Raw genomic sequence first — 16,747 nt, forward strand, 5'->3', positions numbered from 1 at the left:
TTAGATGATGAGTATTAACTGTTATCAATTATGAATAGTAACATATAATTGCCTTTATTCATAATTGATAACCACAATTTATCCCATAACACACTTAACTTAATTGGACAAAAATGACTCAATTGTATCAATTTTAAAAACAAATAACCTAATTGCATAGTAAAAAAAAAACAAGAGGGCCCAATTACATATTTTAAATAAAGGATCTAGTATTAGATAATTGAGTCTTTTAAGAATAAAAAGATCAAATTAAACTTAAAATATAAATTAAAAGATCCAAATAATAATTAAATCATAAATATATTTATCATTTGTTGTATTTTTTTCATACTTTCTATGTTCATAGCATAAATCATTCAATAAATTATTTAAGTTAGCAAAGAGAAAACCATAAAAAATACATTTAAATTTAAATTATTTTACTATAAATAAAAAATTATAATTTCATCATATTAAATTAAATATATTTTAAAGATAATTTTATTAAATAAGATAAAATTAGTTAAGATTTTTTTATAACCGAGAAAAAAATAAGAAATTTATGTTGTTTATATTTGAATTCAGAGACAGTAATAGGAATGAATATTTATTTTAATAAAAGCAAGTAACTTTTTTATAGTTATTTTACATAGATAAACAATTAACTTAAAATCATATCGAAAATGTATTTCCTCTTTTATTTCTAAATCCACATGTCAACTGTTAAAAGCAAAACTAACATAAACACTGAAACAAGTCTTTTCGTGATAAGTTATTGCATCTAGTACATCCATTTTTTGGGCATCCTGTTGCATGGTCTTAAAAAACTTGTGCATCGTGTCACTTGTGCACGGTAGAATCGTCATATTTCTATTAAATTCTCAGGAGACAAAAGAGGGAACAGAACCATTGAAAGAAGAGGCATAAAAGACAAAAATATTTGCATAAGTATTGTCTTCTAAAAAAATATGCCCAACTAAAAACTGTATTTTCTTAGTTATTTGATTGCAGTTAATCCAAAAAAAATTGGAAGGGCCAAAATACTCACAGTCATAATGTATAAATTAAAAATAAAGAATATATTTTTAGTTCCTACAATTATTGAAATATTGGTTTTGATTAGTATAAGAAATTTATTGGTGTTAAGTCCCTACATTAACCTAAAATAGTGTGATTAAGCTCTTATTATTAAGGATTGAAACATAATTTTTTTTATAAAAAAGTAAGTATTTAAAATGTACAAACTTTTTACGGGGACTAAAAATATTTATTTTTTTACAAGGACTGAAATCAATACTTTAACATATTTTGAGGGACAAAATATATATTTTACTCTAAGTTAAAGGTAACAATTTTGATAATATATCCTTTATCAATGATTTTAAGCATTGAATGATATTCAAATTTCAAATATTTTCTTGTTCAATTGTTTTTTATGATATTAAAATATTTTTACTTTATTTTTTTGCTACAATATTTTTACTTTATTAATAAGACTCCTCGAGTTACTTTTATACAAATTTTATGCCACATCTGTTATTGAATAAAGAATTGGAAAATTTTCCTATAAGTTTATTTGAAAAATTTGAAAGAAATGTAATTTTTTATAGTAAACAAAAATTGCACAAGAATATGGAAAAAAATGTATGAATTTTTCAACAAATTTAAGGAAATAACTATATTTTTACTAAAATTATAGCAGAATTTGCAGAAACATTTTGTAAGACAATTGCAATAAAATCATAAGATTCTTGTTGTTATTAAAAATAAAAACTGAAAGTTCAACATACAATGAAATTGTCTATAAAAGTAACAACAGTAAAAAAAACTAAAAATTATCTTCTTTGTATTTTTAATGACTAAAAATTTACAAATTAAAATTCCATATGTTTATTTAATGATTAATTATAAATATTTGAAGGAAAATGGCTTTAAAAATATTTAAAACTACCATAAAAATATTATTAATATTAACAAAACATTAATATTTATATATATATATATATATAAACATTCCCAGGGGTGTGCAAAAAAACTGGGTCGGACCAAATCGGATTGCAACTGACCCAATCCGAACCAATTGCTCACTCAAACTGGGTTGGAAAAAAACCTGCCCCGTTCTGTAGCCGATTTGGTTTGACCCGACTCATTTCGAAAAAAAAACTAAGTAGTGACCTGAAGTGCACTACGCACTCTTAGACTAGTGCCCTACCACACTTTGGTTTCAAGTTCTACCCACCATCATCCTACTATCCTTTTGTTGTGCAGCTTCAACTGTCAAGTTCCAAGGACGATAGCTAGGGTTCCTACTTTTCAATTTATTCCTATTTCTTTTTTCTTTTGTTATGATTTATCTACATGGTTATACTTATCATTCTAATTTCCCCTTACATGTTAGGTTTCCAACTACTTGAAAAATTGAAATTTGTTGTGGCATTAAAGGTTATATTGAAGGAACAACCTACATCTTTATGGTAGGTTTCATTATGCTGACCATGTTTTTTCTATTCTTGAGTATGCTCATAAGGGAGAGCTTTACAAGGAGCTGAGAAAAAAAGGGACATCTCATTGAGAAGCAAGCTGCCTCAGTAATACTTTTTCTTAAGTGTGTGTTATGTTTTCAGTAAATTTTGTGACCTCGTGTAAAGAAGAAGATATCATAAAAATGGTAACAAAGATTCTCAGTGAACTTTGAAAGATTGAAAATAAGAAGGACAATATAGAGTATTTAACAATAGGGGCAATTTGCAGGTGTTATATTCAATCAGCTTAAAGATTGTTATCTATTACAATCTTACTTTGGGTGAAAATGGTTATGTTTAAGGTATGGGATATTTGATCTTTTTGATTATGTGTACAATGGAAGGCCACTTTCATGACATTTTACTGTGTGAGAATTATCAAATTAACATTATTTTTTTTTTAAATGTTGACTTGTTTTAGAGCTAGCTATCGCATGTATTGAAGGACCATCTCCAACACAAGGAAAAGGTATGCCAATGTTTCCCCATTTCATTGTATTTTGAGTTTTATTCTATTATTTGTTTTGGCAAAGTTAAGGACTACATAATGCATTGTGTTTAATATTTATGCATAAATAATTTTTTTTATTAACTAAAAAATTCATAAAAGAAGTCCTCTATATGATCTGAGGTTGAGATCCTAAATCCATAGGCCAAACAGATCCTAAATCCATCTCATTCATTTGGTAAGAGGTTGAGATCATAGATTTAAATCCATATGTTAGGGTTACTTAAGGTCATATATTTAAATCTTAATACCATCACTAACAAATATGATGTGATCGACAACATTGAAGTTCAGTGTTACGATGTGAAGATTAGTCTTGTAGATAACAGTTAACAGACAACCTCACCAAAGTAAAGTTTGTTGCATTTGTGTTACAAATGCAATAACTTTATTGTCTAAATCTAGTCATGCCTAGAAACTTGTAACAAACTCTAACAAAAGCTTATAGAAAAATCATAGTTTTACACCCTTTGGATGCACCATGGGAATTTAAGTTTGAAACAAAATAATATAATAATTGTAAATTATAGTACATCAATTAAAAATTAATTGTAAATTTAACAACTCATCCTCCCTCCCCCCACAACACCATTGACTAAGGGTGGTGATGAGCTACAAGATGGTAATGAATTGGAGAGGATGGGGTGTTCAGGTTTGAGAATAGGATCTTTTCATAGGATGATTAGTAACAGGGAAAGGGAAAGACCTGGGAGAAGGACTTAGAGTTGTGATGGATCTACCATAGTAGATATAGAAAGGCACTAAATTAAGTAGTGGACATATTATTAATTATTTGTTAATTTTCTCCTTTCATTTGGATATATTCCTTAGTTTGAATTAGTATTGGTATGCTTTTTGTAATAGGGTGTTGGATTGTTTACGCCATCATTTCTCCTTGTTTGTTAATGCTTTATATTTCAATTTATTGACTTAGGAGATCAAATAATATTATGTAAAATTTGATTCATTAGTCTAATTCTTTCGTCATCATGATATTGGTATTATGTTTGTCGATAATTAATTTTCGTGGAAAAACTTATTTAATCACCACTCGAGACTTTATTTAACAAAATAAACTCAATTTTAGTCGAACTAGCCACCTGTTAGTGGATTAGTCCAACTTCTCATAAAATTGGGTATAAGGTTACAGTTTTTTTTCAAATGTTAATTGTTAAATAATATATTTTCATTTTTCTAGAATCTATTTTTTCTGAATAAAAAAGCTTGAGAGATATATTTCTTATCAAGTAATGTAGCTCCATGTAGAACTTGTAGGCCTTGGATCTTCTTCATCAATGGAGTCCTTTGCTTCTTGAAGATCAATGACAGCAAAATGGAGAGGGAGGAAAGGTGATTGGAGATGCCACATCAAGGAGAAGATGAGTCAAGAACAAGTTCACCACCATAGAAAGCCATGGATAAGATCTTGAAGGTAGGAGAAGATGAGTGGAGGGAGAGGGAGAGAGCGGAATGAAATTTTGAGAGAGAGAGAGAAGAGGGAGAATGAGGTATGAACTTTGAAGTCTAATTTCTCAAATCATCAAAGTTTCAAAATGCACACATAATGCCTCTATTTATAGCCTAAGTGTCACACAAAATTAGAGGAAAATTTGAATTTCACTTGAATTTGAATTTGTGGAGCCAAAATTTCACTAATTATGATGAGTGAATTTCAGTTATGGTTTAGCCCACTAATCCAAGATCAAATCCAAGATTCTCCGCTAAGTGTGCTTAGGTGTCATGAGATATGTAAAGCATGAAGGATATGCACAAAGTGTGACTATATGATGTGGTAATGGGGTGTAGTAAGCAAATGCTCACCTCCCCCTTAGGCTGGTCCAAAATTTAATTGGATTGGGGTTTTCCCAATTCAATTAAATTTCTCTCCCAACACACATATCAAATAGTGCACTTAATGCATGTCAAATTACAAAACTACCCCTAATACAAAAACTAGTCTAGGTGCCCTAAAATACAAGGGCTGAAAAATCCTACATTATTAGGGTATCCTAAACTTGTGCACCTACACTATGGAGCCCTAAATACAAGGCCCAAAACATAATGAAACTCTAATCTAATATGTACAAAGATAAGTGGGCTCATAAGAACCCTAGCGCCTTCTCCTACATCCCTGGCACAATCTTCCTGGAGTTTCATAGTCATGGCTCTAGTGATGGATCCCCTCCTTAGGAGGATTGCATCATCAAGTCCAAGAAAAATAATAATACATAGCTGAATCTTTTGAATATAGTATCATAATTTTTTACTCAAATTAATGCATGAGATATTAGTGCATCTCTGGATGAAATTGAGATCCCCTCATATTCAACAATGTTATTACCCCTTCCCTCCTTTTCTTTTTTAATATGTGTGTGTGTGTGACAATTTTTGTTGCTCACGCATCAGACCAGCCATGTATTATATTAACAACTCACATTACTGATAAAAGAAATACTACCAACTACTTAAAATTTAAACCACAATTTAATTTCGTTCTTGGTAGATTTTTTTCTTTGTTAAAAGTAGCTACTAATGCCATTTTCTAAGAGTACCTATTAATGGAATTTTAATAATTTATGCAAGAGAATTCCAATCCATAATTGGATTTGGGCTTTCTATTACTAGCATAAATGAAAAAAGGGTTATTAATTATCATGAAGTGAGGATGATCCTTGTAATGAATAAAGACTCCTAAGCCACATGTATACATAATCACGATTTAAGGCCACACAATGAGGAAATAGCAGAGTTAAACTAGTTCCCACAACATCCTCTAGGAAATTTACCTGCCTACTTCAACCTTCTTCTATTCTTTAGTTGAAACAAAATTTGTTATCAATTTCAACTTTCAAGCTTCGCGATATCACCAAAGAGTGAATAGACCAAGCAATATTCAAACTTACTAGCTTTCTCTTCTCGTTTTGTAGCCGCTTCTGCCCTTTGTTGGCATATAAGAGTTAAACGTTCTACATGCAAGGAAATAGAACTTGCTTGTTCTATTTTTCCTTGCTCTTCCAACCTCATACAATGCTCATGAGCTCTCTGTTTCTCAAGATCCTTTCTGAAAATAGATGGAAATTTTAAAGATATTAGAAAAACCTGTTAATGTAGAAGTTTCATCTTCAATATAATGTCAATTTATAATTGAAGAAATAAGATGAAAAAGAATACATGGAAATCCTTTAACTATAAGCAACACTCTCTTTAGGTGTGTGATTATCACAGTAAACAATACACAAAAGAAACAAAGCATACCTTTCACGCCTTGAAAGCTCAACAGTTTTCTCAACCTGCATTGAGAAGGAATTAGCATTATTCTATATCTGTAAATGATTATAAAATACTAACAGTAGTTTCATATTTAGATTATTTAGATTCATCCTCAGAAGCTTCCTCAAATACCTCTTCTTCATGTTCAACTTCTCTTTAACAAGGTCCCACAACAATGGCACCCTATTTGTTTGTGTATTTTTTATGTTGATGCTGATTTGCTTGGCTAGATTTTAAATTTGAGAAAGTTGAACCATTTACAGAACACACTGTGACTAGGACCAACATGGCTGAGCTAGCATAAGTTCCCCCTTTGACTAGGTATCACCTGTTGGATCGAGTGGCCTCAAAATAATTAAGAAGGGGGGATTGAATTAATTATTCCTAATCCTTTACTAATTAAAAATTACTCTTCTAAGGATTTTACTAAATTGTTAAGTGAATGAGGAGTAGAAGAGAAACTAAACAGAAAGTAAAAGCGGAAATTAAATGCACAACGGAAAGTAAAAGAGTAGGGAAGAAGGAAACAAACACACAAGAGTTTTTATACTGGTTCGACAACAACTTGTGCCTACATCCAGTCCCCAAGCGACCTGCGGTCCTTGAGATTTCTTTCAACCTTGTAAAAATCCTTTTACAAGAAAAGATCCACAAGGGATGTACCCTCCCTTGTTCTCTTTGAAACCCTAGTGGATGTACCCTCCACTAGAACTGATCCACAAGAGATGCACCCTCTCTTGTTCTCAGTCAAACCCAAGTAGATGTACCCTCTACTTGTGCCACAAAGGATGTACCCTCCAATGTGTTAAGACAAAGATCTCAGGCGGTTAAACCTTTGATACTTTGTGAATGGGGATACAAAAGAATTCTGAGGCGGTTAGTCCTTTGAACACTTTTGTATTAGGGAATGGGAAGAATCAAAAGAATTTTTAGACTGTGTCGTTTTGAATTCTTTGACAAGGGAGAAGGGAGACACAAAAGAATTCAGGCGGTTAGTCCTTTGTTCTTTTGGAAAAGGGAGAAAAGAGACACAAAAAGAATTCAGGTGGTTAGTCCTTGGCGAATTCTTTTCGGCAAAGGGAGAAAAGAATGAAGAGGATGAATAACACAAGTTTTTGAACAAAGAACTTTTCTTGGAAGAGAAAGTTTTGAACAAAAACTTTTAGAAAGATGAAGAGAAGATGAAACAGAACAACTGTTGAAAGAGATGAAAGAAAATATTGAAAGATAATTGAAAGAAATGATTGAGATGAATTGATAGAAAGATTTCTTAGAAAGATTGATTTCAAATACAAAACAAAGTCTTGCTTTTATAGACTCTTCATGTCTGGTCAAGAGAACCATTTTGAAGAGTTATAACTTTTAGAAAAAACTTAAAACCAATTTGAAAAAGTCAAAAACCATTTGAAGAGTTACATCTTTTGATTTATTCAGAAACAACCACTGATAATCGATTACCAAATTAGTGTAATCGATTACACAAAGCTTTTATGTGAAAGGATGTGACTCTTCACATTTGAATTTGAATTTCAACGTTCAAAGGCACTGGTAATCGATTACCAAAATATTGTAATCGATTACAACTTTTTGAAATTAATTGGAACGTTGTAAATTCAATTTGAAAACTTTTTCAAATCCATTTTGCTACTGGTAATCGATTACAACAATCTGGTAATCGATTACCAGAGAGTAAAAACTCTTTGGTAAACATGTTTTGAGAAAAACCATGTGCTATTCAATTTTTGAGAAAACCTTTTCATACTTATCTTGATTAAGCCTTCTCTTGATTCTTGAATCTTGATCTTGATTCTTGAGATCTTGAACCTTGAATCTTGATTCTTGGCTCTAAACTTTCTTCTTGAGTCTTGAATTCTTCTTGATTCTTATCTTGAACTCTTGAATTGTTCTTGATTCACTTGAGTTGTTCTTTGATTGATCTTTGATTCACTTGAGTTGTTCTTTGATTGATCTTTGAGCTTTTTGTCATCACCTTTGTCATCATCTTTTGTTATCATCAAAACACCTTTGAATCACCTTTGATTGACCATGAAGCTTTGCTTCTACATCACCCTACTCCAAGGCCTAGTTGCTGCATTTTCAAGCAAGACTTTAACATTTTTTATTCTATTTTTTCAGCTAAGATAAGCGAGTTTTCATTATAATTAAGGCTTGATTGTATTCACTTTGAATTTGAATGTCTTCTTAAGCTTGTTTTATTATAATTTTGTATCAATTGTTGATCTTCTTAAGCTAAGATAAGTGACTTTAACATTGTTTTCAGCTAAGATTTATATACTTATGTTCTTTTCAAATGAAAAATAAATAGATGAATGACCATGATGACATTGACATCTTGGCCTCTAGCACAACAGGAAAAATGTTACCGCCTCGCTCCGTAGGGCATAAAAATAATCAACTGTATGGAATCACTTTGATAAATTGTCAGACCCCAATCCTGTATCCCAAGCTAAATGTCGACATTGTGGTGCTTTGGTCAAATATAGTAATGGAACAACTGTCATGCGCACTCATTTAGACAGATGCAAGAAGAGATCAGACATCATGAGCAAGAGGCAAAAATCAGATTCTTCTTCAACAACCATTACTCCTTCTTCATCTTCCATGATTGACCAAGAAGCATGTCAGATTGCATTGGTCAAATTTTTTGTGGCATTAGAACTTTCCTTTCATACGGTTGAGCATAAAGCCTTTTGAGAATTTTTTAGCATTGTAGCACCCTTTCTTGTTGTCATCTCATGCACTACCTTGGCACGAGATGTTCTTAGTCTTTGGAGTAGTGAAAAAGTAAAATTGAAGAGCTTTTTTTTCTCAACATTGTCAAAGGGTTTGCCTCACTATAGACACATGGACTTCATCGCAAAATTTGACTTATATGATTTTGACACCACATTTCATTGATATTTGTCGTAACCTACCCTTCGGCAGGAGGGCGAGCGAGACTCAAGGATGCGTCTTCCAAGAAAGGAAAATACATAGGAGTTGCCACCAATGTTTATTCAAGGAAAACGTTAGAAAAAACCAAAAAGACAAAGGTATGCGGATTTTAAGAATAAGGGTTTGGGAGTTGTTTACGTGCGGGGAAGGTATTAGCACCCCACGTGTCTGTCACAAGGGACAACAACCTTTAATCGAATATGCACAATCATGACTTCAATATTTATTTATTTTTCCCTTTTTTATGTTTTTATCTTTTGGGGTCGACAAGAGCATGACCCTTGCTCCTACGTATCATCAAGTGCGATGAGGAACTCAAACCTACATAGTTCTTAAAAGCAAGAAAATTACATGTAAGGTTGATTTTAAACTTTAGAAAGGTTCATTTTAATCGATAAAAGTAAAAGAGACCCTTAAGGCGTTGGACCTTGAACGGATTCAAGCGATTTTTATGGATAAAAGCTTGGTTATGTGTTGATTTTAACTTTGGTTTTACTTATTTACTTTCAAACTCATTAAAACATGACTTGCGAAGTAAATGACCGGTTAAAACTTTATTTTACAATGATGTAAGGAGACTACGGCACAAATGATAATTTAAAACTTTATTTTATTGTGATAAAGTGAGATTATGGCACAAACGATCGGTCAAAACTCGCTTTACACAAAGAAATGAGTTCATTGATGATAGAAGAATGAAGATGAAGATGCGAAAAGCAAGAAGGGACCTCTAAGGGTGCATAGAGTGAATTCAAAACTTCAAAATAAAAACTAACTGGTCGATGGATGAAGAAGGAACGAAGAACGGATGAAGGCGGTGAAGAACAATGTAGGAATCGATCACGGAAGCAATTCATATGCGCCTCAACCTTGTTTTTTCTTCTTTCTCCTTCTTCTCACTAATTTTGCTAAAATTCTCTCAATATATGAAGTTGAACCCATTACTTCAGCTGCCTCATGCCTATTTATAGGAAATGAAGGGAGGAGGTTGAACAGCAGCTCGCCCAAGCAAGCTCAGCTTGCCCAGGCAAGCTGTTGCTTCAACCTGAAGTAACCTTGCTTGCCCAGGCGAGTTGGTTACTTCAATCCTAAGTTTTCTAGTGGGCCTAGGGGTCTGAAAAAGTCTCCAAATGACCCTTTTACCCTCCTTTTTGGGTATTTTTCGTATTCTTTCCTGAAACGTCGAAAAACCTTTCGGATTGCACGGCAACTGGTGTTAAGTAGCTCAATTCGGCTGGAAAGAATCAAAACTTTAGCAAATGATCATCCCCGGATGAAATTAGGGTCTGACAACAATGATTGGATGTTTCAAAAGAAAGCGATAAACTTTTGTCAAGTCAAAAGTCACACAGAAAGAACTTGGCTAGGATGGTTGAGAGTTGCTTAAGCAGTTGGGGGCTAACCCGTGTTCTTTCATTGACAACTGACAATGCCACCTTAAATGATAAAGCAATTGAATATCTGCAAAAGAGGCTAATGTCTTGGAATCATTTGGTGTTGAATGGAAATTATCTTCATATGCGATGTTGTGTACATATTAATTTAATTGTGCAAGAAGGTTTCAAAGAGGATATTGCATTTATTTGTAGGGTTTGTGTTGTTTTCAAGTGTTGGATCAAGTGGTCTCGAAATAATTAAGAAGGGGGGTTGAATTAATTATGAACATGTCTTGACTAATTAAAAAATTATCCTTCTTAATGTTACTAGATTCAATTAGGCTTTACTACTAAGTTATGTGAAAGTAAAGAACAGAAACAATAACTTAGACAAAAGTAAAGCGGAAATAAAAAGTACACAATGGAAATTAAAGAGTGTAGGGAAGAAGAAGACAAACACAAGATTTATACTAGTTCGGTCACAACCTGTGCCTACATCCAGTCCCCAAGCAACCACCGGTTCTTGAGATTTCCAATAACCTTGTAAATTCCTTTACAAGTAAAGATCCACAAGGGATGTGTCCTCCCTTGTTCTCTTAGAACAACCAAGTGGATGTACGCTCCACTTGAACTAATCCACAGGAGATGTATCCTCTCTTGTTCTCAATATCACAATCCAAGTAGATGTACGCTCTACTTGTACCACAAAGGATGTACGCTCCAATGTGTTAAGACAAAGAATTCTTAGGCGGTTAGTCCCTTGAATCTTTGTAAGGGGAAACAAAAGATATCTAAGGCGGTTAGTCCTTTGAAATCTTTTGTAAGAAATAGAAGATATCTCAGGCAGTTAGTCCTTTGAAATCTTTTGTCAAGAGAGAGAAGGGAAGAAATAAAAGAATTCTTAGGCGGTTAGTCCTTTGAATCTTTTGACAAGAGAGAAGGAATGAAGAAAAAGAATAACACAAGTTTTTGGTCAATGAACTTTTCTTGAAAGAGAAAGTATTGAACAAAAACTTGTAGAAAGATGAAGAGAAATGAATGAAAGAAATATTGTTATGCATGAAAAGAATCAGTCTTTTGAAATTCGTGTCATGGTCACATATTTATAATCATTTGATGACTGAAGTTAAAGTTTGTGACTCTTGGCAATTTCTTTAAAACTATTCACTTTTTAAAAGTTGTGACTCTTTTGAAAACTAGTCACTTTAAAAGTTGTGACTCTTTTGAAAACTAGTCACTTAAAGGTTGTGACTTTTGAAAAACTCTTCAGAAACAAGTCACTTTAAGAATTGTGACTTTTGGTAATTTATTTTTCAAAATCAGTCAGTGCTAATCGATTACCATCATAGTGTAATTGATTACACATCAACAGATGTGACTCTTCATGTTTAAATTTGAAAATCAAAATGTTTAGAAACACTAGTAATCGATTACAAGTATTGTGTAATCGATTACACAAGTTTGAAATGATTTGAAAATTTTATCACAAGTTGTGACTCTTGAAATTTGAAATCTAACGTTTTAAAACATTGGTAATCAATTACATGATTATGGTAATCGATTACAGCTTTGTAAATCAGTTTTGAAAAGAATGTTGGCTACAGGTAATCGATTACTGCCTTTTGGTAATCGATTACCAGAGAGTAAGACTCTTTGGTAAAAGATTTTTCTTTTTGAAAAATTCTTGTGCTATTCAATGTTTTGAAAAACACTTTTAATACTTATCTTGATTGAGTCTTCTCTTGATTCTTGAACCTAGTGAAAGGGTTGAGAATGATCCTTATGGCTATAGTTGATATTTTCAATCAACTAGATCTAGTACATCTAAATTAGATATATACCTGGAGGATGCTAGAGATAGTCGACTGGATTTGGATGTTTTAAGTTGGTGGAAGCTAAACTCAAGCCGATTCCCAACTCTTGCAAGCATTGCAAGAGATGTGCTTGTTATACCTGTCTCTATTGTGGCCTTTGAGTCTGCCTTTAGTACCGGAGGAAGAGTTCTTGATCTGTATCGTTGTTCTCTTACACCTCAAATGGTGGAAGCACTTGGTTGTACACAAGACTGGAGCAAAAGAACACCATCACCACTACCTTCAAATGAAAATCATGAATTTTTGGATTTTGAAAGAATTGAAGAAGATAACAAGATTTTTTTTCTTAAGGTAGTTTTATGTACTTATTATATAATATAAATGACAACTAAAATTTTTTCTTTATGTTTTAGAACTTGTTTCCTCACTAGCCGCATTGGATGTTACTCATTCAGTCTCCTCGACCTTTACACTTGATGATGATTAAAGAATCAAGGACGCTTCTTTTTAATCTTTTTTAGTAATTAGGATTGCTATGTACTCAATTAAATTGGAGTTTGGTCCTTTTGATTTGGATCACCACTGCTATTGAACTATTAGAAATGTCAAATTTGCTTTCAAAATTCTTTTGGGCGATATTAGGATGGAAATGTCAAGTGACTGCTTGGTTTAATTAGTTCTAACCCCAATGAAGTTTATCTGGATTTGTAATCTGAATCTAGTATCCTTATATTTAGCTTTATTCTAATAATAAATATGGTGACTTAGCGAATTTGGTTATTCCTTCATGTAGGGCTATTAAGGCGTGGCAAAGGTTGCAGGCTCAAGTGAACAAATTATCTAAGGCTAGACTTGAATATAGGCCTTCTATCAGAACACGAAGGCCTTGCAATCATTTCAATCTCTTGATGCTAACACATACAGGTTTGCTACCTCCTTAATTATGTTTTGGATGATGCAGATTTTAAGGTAGAAGAAGTATGATTTTGAAAGCAAATAATTACTCTTGTATGCATAGGTGTGAACTGCCTAAACATCAATTTGTAAACTTTGAAGTTGCCCCATTGCTAGACTTATCTTTTTCTATACTTAAATGTTGTTTTGATTTTGACTCATCATTGATATATTCTTATTGATAATGAATTTCTCTATTTAAAAAGACAAATCTTCAGCAACTTCAAGTTTTTTGCCAACCTTATTATACTTTGGCTTGTTATTCTGTGACAAGATAGAGCATTGATTGTATTGTTATTTGTTGGTGAGAAAGAGTTCAATTTTTGTTCAGCTTTGATTTTGAATAGATACAAGTCTCAATCATTACTTTTGTGACAACAAACTCATATAAAATCAACTATGTAATATATAAACCATGGTGGCCTACTAGTGTTGTTCTTGAAAGCTAGTTGATCGGGCCTTTAAAATGATATGCTCAAATATGCATGTGCTGCAACTACTATTGCTCAAATCTCAATAGTAAATATTTCAATTGATATGCTCATTTTGATCTTGTATTAGTTGTATTTGTAAGTTTGTATTCTTAACTATATTACACTCCTATAGTTCTTGTAACTTGCAAGTCATTTCTTCTATGTGGTATTTTCAGGAAGCTGTAGAGCTTCTTTCCATCCTTTATGTGCAAGGGAAGCTAGACGTAGGATGGAGTTTTGGGCAAAGTATGGTAACGATTATGTGAGTAATTTGTATTTTTCTAGGCAAAGTTACTTGCTAATTCAAAAAAATAAAATTTGAAAACCAATTCAAAATCAGTTTGGCTCTTAAAATAGTTTTAAACTAGTTTGAAACCAATTCAGAACTGGTTCAGCTTTGGAAACAGTTATAAATCGGTTCAAAACTAGTTCAGTTTAGAATCGGTTCAGAACCAGTTCAAAACTAGTTTTCTAAAATCAGTTCGATTTCAAACCAATTTGAAAACTAGTTCGGTTCAATTTTTTCCATACTGATTTTTGCATAGCCCTAACCACTACATATATTTCTTGGCTTCCAAGGTACTATAGACATATTTTTAAAAGCTTGAACCACCATCATGGAATCACACTCCAACCATAATTTCTTCCACTTCTTTTCCTCAGCCATTTCAATGACTACACTAACTCCCATGAGTTTAGCAAATTTTATATCCCAACATAAGCAATAAAGTAGCCTAGAAAATTTGCATGTTGATTTCTAAAAATTCCTCCACAACCAGGAGAACCAGGACTTTGTCTTTAGCATAACCATTTTTGTTACATTAATTTGATCCACCCATGTATAGGAGGGTACGAGTTCACCTATTTAATGTTTATACTTTTTCTTGGATGTCCTTCAATCCCCATAGCCTACAACATGATGAATTCATATTATTTTATGAATCAAATTAATCAAATTAATCAATTTGATTTGTTTTTCTAAAACTATCAATATATATAGGAGAAATTAAATTATATCAGTATAACTTTGATTAACAGTTACATCATTTAATAACTTGTAATTGGACAATATTTTCTTAAAATCTTATGTTGGATTCATTTTACATATACTATATACAGTGATCTAAAATTATTTGATACCTCACTCTACACATTAAAATCAATTAATGACTATTTATAAATGATTAAATACTTAGACTATTGTTATTTAACTTGTGTAAATGGAATAAAATGAGATGTATTTAAAAATAATTGAATAAATTTATTATTATTTTCTTTAATAATTTGATATAATAAGGGAGAAGAGGTTGTAACTCATGGTCTAAGTTTGAGTGGAAGAAAATAAAATATATTGAATAAAATGATAAAATGCCTTTTATATTTTTTTATTACATTCCATCTTATTTGGAAAGATAAAATATATTTTTAATCCTTTTAAATAACACCTTTTATTTTTGTTAATACTTAAACTTTGTTGATTGCATTCACTCTTTTTTTTTTCAAATGTCTAATTTCAATTTTTATCATTTTCTGGTTTTTTTTAGTGATAACGTGATAAATATCAAAAAATTATAATCAAGATTTAAATTAATAAGATACAAATACAATATAGGTCTCACTATCCATTATTTTAGTTAGGACATTGGTTAAATAACTAAAAGAAAAAAATGTTTAATGTGAAAATCATAAGAGAGCGAAAAAAATGTCATGAGTGTAAAAAATATTTTATGCATTCCAATAAAAATCTTTCTCTTTTTAATTTCTTAATCAATGTCCTCGGGGTACAAGTTAGCATTTGTCTTATAAGAAACATAGGACTACTATATTGTTACTTTTTTACCTCTAATTAATTATGAGGTACTCCCTTTGGATTCATATATAAGCAAAAATGACTAATTTTACACTAATTAAGAAAGTTAATTAACACCACTTAATTATAATAATCTCAAGTGAAAAATAAAATTATTCTTAAAATATCCTTCACTGGAACATTTATCTAAATAAAAAAGAGTCATTGAAAACAAAGTTGCAATTAAATGAAGGGTATTTTAGGAATGATATCATTAAATAGGGATGAAATAAGTTAGATATGCTTATGTTTAAGTTCAAAATACAATAAACATTTTTTGCTTATGAGTCCACAGGGAGTATATTAATGATATATACTCATTTTTCTATGAAAGTGTGTATATTTATTGAACTATCAACTAAATAAGGTATACTTATTGGTTGAATTTGAAAAACATCCACTTAAACCATTTAATATCATGAATTTAGGATGCAATGAGAACAACACTATCGTGCAATGAGAAGGTGCGACACAAGTGAGCTTATGTGTAGTGCTGTAGGGACTTGGGAGGGAGATACAAAGAGAGGGCTCGAGAGAGGGAAATGCAAGAATGAAAAAGATTGAGAGCGTGAAGAAGTTTTTATTTGTCTTCAACAACAGTTTTCAAAAAGCGCTATAGAATTGCCTATATTCAAGGATAATTTTCAAAAAATGTTGTAGAATTGTCCATTTCAACATTAGTTGTTAACTAAACCGATGTTGAATATCTCTTTCCACATCGGTTACTCAAAAACCAATGTCTAAAAGTTGTCATTATTTACAAAAATACAAGCATATTTTATTTAATATCATTTTTTCCTAAACCATCGTCGATCCAACAATGTAAAAAGCACTTTTGTAGTAGTGTGCCATCTTTTAAGAGTTATTTAATAGCAAAGGAATTGTTATTCATTACTAATTATCATCTTTTAAGAGTTTCAAATTAGTTCCAAACCAAAAATAAATAAAATTTGTTCAATGCTTATCATTATCTTAAAATTTGCCAAAGTCGATGCAGATCATTGCTCTTGGAATGAAATGCTCCTACATTTTATTACCTTGACTGGT

The sequence above is a fragment of the Glycine soja genome, chromosome 1 (assembly GCF_004193775.1).
Source record: "Glycine soja cultivar W05 chromosome 1, ASM419377v2, whole genome shotgun sequence".
Lineage (NCBI taxonomy): Eukaryota > Viridiplantae > Streptophyta > Magnoliopsida > Fabales > Fabaceae > Glycine > Glycine soja.